We start from the raw sequence: 5,624 nt of genomic DNA, 5'->3' as shown, positions 1-5,624 counted from the left end.
TGTTATGGACTCATGATGACTTTTCTGTGTATCTTCTAAGATTGCCTTTAGCTGGTCTTCCTTCTTCCCTGTCTCGTCAAATGCAAACTGATAATCTTTTAACCGTGCCCACGCCTCATTCTCATTTTGTTGACTTTCATGGAGGGCTGCTTGCAATTGTTCACACTTTGCCTCCAGATCTCTTTTATCGGCCTGTGCAACATTGATAACACGATTTTGAGCTTTCATCTATTGACTGAAGTCAGCTAGTTGGACATCTTTTTCTTGTACAGACTTGATCAGACGGNGAGAACACATCTGAGCATAATCCCTTTTTAGACTAGCTTCTTCATTTCTTAATGCCACCAAGGTCTTATTAAGCTTCTCTATGGTTAGCTCATACTTCTCCATTTGGCATCGGGCTTCCTCTAGTTTTGCATATGAGATTTTGAGCTGACTCTTTAACAACTCATTTTCTGAAGGGCCAACTGGTTCATGGAGTGGAGACATTGGCGGAATAATTTCTCCTTTCCTCCTTTCACTACGCCACAACTTGTATTCTTCAGTATAGAAAGCTTGATGCTCTCCTAACTCCTTTTTTCCATAGATGTGGATGTTCTTCAATGCATTCCTTATTGTATCCAGGGTTTCTTTGGTAGTTTCCTTGTCCTTGTACCAGATCACGAATCCCTGCAATTGCTCCTGAGGGACTGACATCATACCCCATTTCATTTGTCCAAGTACCAAAGCTGGGGTGACAGTAATGCATCCCCGAGGTCCCATGAGCACCATATTGGGATAATTTCCACATGAGTACATGACTTCATCTTGCTTATCATACATAGTGCATTTAGTCCCAAAATTTCTAGGGGTACCTAATATTACTTAACTTGTTTTGTAGGAAAATTTGAGAGCTTCCTACAATTTATGGTACTTTGATAGTAGCTGCTCAAAGCATATGACGGGTGACAAAGATAAGTTTTTTTTCCTTACTCCAAGGGACAAAGGCTATGTCACATACGGTGATAACAACAAAGGAAAAATACTTGGAGTTGGTAGAATCGGTAAGCCACCTTCAACGACTATAAAAGGAGTATTATATGTCAAAGGACTCAAGAACAACTTGTTGAGCATAAGTCAACTATGCGACAAAGGATTTCATGTGGCATTATACCCGGATAAATGCATCATTGAAAGTAAGGATTCTAATAACTCTAAACTAATTGGTAAGAGAATAAATAATATTGATATGATTGACATAGATTCATCTTTAGTTGATTAAGAAACTGATTAAGAAATATTTAGTTGTTGGTTTACCCAAAATGAAGTTTGTTAAAGACAAACCGTGTAGTGCTTGTCAAATGGGTAAACAAACAAAGACTTCTTTCAAACCTAAGCATATGGTTTCTTCTGATAGACCATTGCAGTTACTACACATGGATTTATTTGGCCCCTAAATGACCAAGAGTTATGGAGGTAATTACAATGCTCTTATTATAGTAGACGATCTCTCAAGATATACTTGGACTCTATTCTTAGTTCATCGGAATGAGACATTCAACGCCTTTAGAAAATATGCTAAAAGATTTCAAAATTCAAAATCTCTAAAAATGCTTCTTTTGAACAATACTGTGATGATCTAGGTATCAATGACAATTTTTCGTCATTGTTGAAAGAGTTTTTCTTGCTATTTATTGAGGCAAGTTTCTGATTTATTTATTTAATGACAGGTCGATTCTTTGCTCTCCATCTCGGCTTTGTTGGAATAAACCTCAATGCTGATATAATGGTTTCAAGAATGTTCCTTTAATCAAAAACTTAGCTTTATTGAATTATTAACAATTTCATACCATCCCGACTTTAGTTGCAGAAAATAAATGACAAAAAGTAAAAGTTAGTAGTTAGATCACTCATTATAACTGTGTACTTTCCTTTACACAAAGTTAAAATGTATGAATTAAATTGCACTTTGATTCTCTTTCTTTGTCAACAAATAAAATTTATAAGTTAACACTTTACTATTTTACATTTGCATCTCTTTCAACATTCAATTGTAGTATAGTATAGGGTTATGTCGAACCACAAGGAATTGCCTAAGAGAAATGTACTCATACCTTGTATCTTTTATCAAAAGTAAGACAGTAACAATTAATGTTGTTATTGTGATTTTGTGAACTAAGAAACATGAAAAATTAAAGAACTAACTATTTATAATTTCAAGAAGAGAAGATTAGTTTGAAATATGGAATTATTTCTAAACTCAAATGATTTTTCACGAACGTTAACAAGTTATGTGTTATACTTTCGGTTAATTCCAAATATCAGTTCATAAAATTCCCCCAGTCCTCCAGCGAGAAAAAGTGATTTTCAAACCTTGCAAAATACACTAATCAATAGAAAACTACCACTCGACGAAATAAGTTGTCATGCTTTATTTCAGGCTCCGTAAACATTGATTAGCCTAGATTACAAGTTGCTTAAAATGGATGCTTTGATTTGGAAAATGAACTAAAGTGTATTCCTACTTATTAGTTCCTTTGGCAATACTTTAAAAATAAGCATTTTGGATCTTGAAATCAAGTTTTAGGTGATCAAGCTAAAACTGCATTAAGCACTTTCTAAAGAATTGAAACTTGACCAAAAGTAATAACTTGAATGTATTGAAATCAATATATGATAGAAATGAAGAAAAAAAATAACCTTACACCATAATCCAAGTAAATATGTAGGAGCATGAGCCATCTATCCAAGGATGAGATGCTTTTGATTCCATATGAGGTTACAAAATCATGTTTTTGCACCTCATTTGCCAACTCCATTCCCTTTGAATTTCTATGAACTAAAAGCCTAAGAACACTCTAAAAAGAGAGAAAACTAAAATGGGAAGAAGAAGAAGAAGAATTTACAACATATGTACAATGTGTAACATTTAAGGAATGGGTGTGCCTTTTATAAGCAAAGTGCAGGCCGCTTTGCTCCCTGTCTGGCACACCCAAGCTGGTGAGTCAGTAGCTTGTCCCATCTTGGCCAGCTAGCTTGGACATCCTATTGTGAGCTAGGCTACATGCATGCTAACAACTCCTACTTGCTTGTCTCATGCATGAGGTCATAAACTTGGTCTAGAAGTTAGCTTTGGCTGGTTGCTTGGCCTGTGTCATCATTCATGACATAACCATTCTTCTAGGCCAAGCAACCATTTTTATGGTGGGCCAGGCGCTTATCTCACCTTGTCCCATGCTTAGCTGCCTGCTTGAGCAGCTTGGCTGACCTCGTCCCATGCTCAGCTGCCTACTTGAGCAGCTTTGCTGACCTGGTCCACGCTAAGCTACCTGATTGAGCAGCTTGGCTGACCTGGTCCATTCTCAGTTGTTTGCTTGAGCAAGTTGGCTGACCTGGCCTGGTGCTTGGCAGGATAGCTTTGTACATGGCTGGACAGCTTTGTGAGCAACTTTTCTTTGACTTTAATTTCTTCCAACCAAGACCAAGTTGCTTAGTCATGCTTAAGTTTAAGCATGCACCAAAACCCAATTCTGGAATAGGTGTAGCGGTTATCAATTACCGCTTCTCGCACCAAAACCCAATTCTGGAAAATAACCCATGTAATCGATTAACTAGTGGGCTTAATCGATTAACACGAAATAGAAACAGAATTACCAGATTAGCTTCTTGCACAGTTATTTACCAACAAACAAGAAGAGATACAACATATATTTTTATGTACAATTAACAAGGATGTGGCAAATTATCAGTATGCAAAATATCGGCTTCAAACACGAATTAAAACAGTTTGAATTATAATAGAGATTGAGAGAGAACAACTTGCACAAATGGATTTTTATCATGGTTCGTTTGCGGGTCCACTTGCAAACTGCATTCAGGCCTCCCCTTCTGATCTTGGGAGATTTCTCTTCACAATATTGAAAACTTTGTATTGTTACATACACCAATTCAATTACAAGATTCTAGACGCTTCTTTCTTGAATTTCAAGAACCTCTAACCTTGGTTTGACTATCCCTATCGCATGAGAAAACCTTTCTCACGGTCCAGCCCCAACCAAGATTCTCGCTCTAAATTCAAGATCTCCAAGCCTTGGTGAATATTCACTAAATCTCAATGGTGGTAAGACACCAAGAGACAATACCTCATGTACAAAACAGTATACAAAAACATAGTTTTAGAAGCACAAAAAATGCTCAAATTACAACAATGAAAACTCAAAGATTAACCCACACTCAAGTAACACGAGCCATCATGAATGTATGTGAGTTAATACAAAACATATAATGGAAAATATTTCTCTAAAATATCTAATCAGAATGCACGAACATGCAAGAAAGATTGAATGAGATTATGTTTGACAAGTGCCAAACATACCTAAATTTCATACACTTTTATGGCACTTATCTTAAGCATAATTGAGAAAAACCAACTTAAAACAATACTTTTTGTATAAAATATCACAATCTTGTATATTTGTGTGTGTATTTCTTTTTTATGTATTTTGTAGGATTTAGAAAGAAGAGAAGAAGAGAAAAAAGACTCATGGTAAAAAAGAAAAAGAAGTCAAAAGCAAGGTGCTCAAGCAAGCAGCTGAGCGTGGACCAAGCCACACTAAGCTGACCTGGACACCAGCCTGACCTAGACCAAGCTGCTCAAGCAAGCAGTTGAGTGGACCTGTGTGGCCGCTCAGCCTAGCACCATACTAGTCCTAACACGGTCAGAAATCAATCTTGACACGGTCAGACACAAGCTTGGCACATGCCCAAGAAGCTCAATAAGCAGCTTAGCAGTACAACCAAGCAACTAAGCGGAGAACCAGACTCCTACCTAGATCAGCAAGCACCAGGCCACATCCCAGTCAGCATGGTCAAAGCTGCTGAACAAGCAGCTTAGCGGTGCAACAGGTGTGCTAATCAGTGTACACTCAGACTTGTCTTAGCCATCAAGCAAACCATGATGTCACCAATGACCTCACCTCAAGTAGCCCACCATAGGCTTTCCAGAGTAGCTCACCATAGCTAGTTTCATAGCTCACAACTCTGCTTGATCAAGGGACCAAACCCATGCTGAAGGATTTGGTCAGCTGCTTAGCGGGGCTGACAAGCAGCTCAGCGGCCCTAGAAGAATTTCTATAAATAGGGCACATTCCATTCAAACAAAGATATATATATCTCTCACACTTTCACTCACATTTTGCCTAGAAATTCTTCTATGAAGTTCTCTCTTCTTGTTCTTAGGAACTTTATTTAAGTAATTTTTTGTAAATTTAGGTTATAATTGAAGAGGAGAAAAGGAGAAGGCAAATGAGATGCAAAAATCAATTTTGTAATCTCATTTGGAACTCGAAGCATCCAATCCTTGGATGGATGGCTCATGCTCCTAACAATTTCTTTTGAATATGGTTATGTATTTCTATTTCTTCGTATATTCTAAAAGATTTGAATTTTAATCATTCAAGTTGGCGCTTTGATTAATTTTACTTGTTTGAGAAATTCTTAATGGTCGTTTTAGATTGATCACCTAAAAATTGATTTCAAGTCATAAAATTACTTGTCTCAAACACTTAACAAATAAACTAAGAAGTAGTTGTACTACATAGTTTATTTGCAAAGTTAAGCAAACTTTTCTTAAGATCTTATATTCA

The sequence above is a fragment of the Lupinus angustifolius genome, unplaced genomic scaffold (assembly GCF_001865875.1).
Source record: "Lupinus angustifolius cultivar Tanjil unplaced genomic scaffold, LupAngTanjil_v1.0 Scaffold_539, whole genome shotgun sequence".
NCBI classification, from domain to species: Eukaryota; Viridiplantae; Streptophyta; class Magnoliopsida; order Fabales; family Fabaceae; genus Lupinus; species Lupinus angustifolius.
This window is presented reverse-complemented; position numbering follows the sequence as displayed.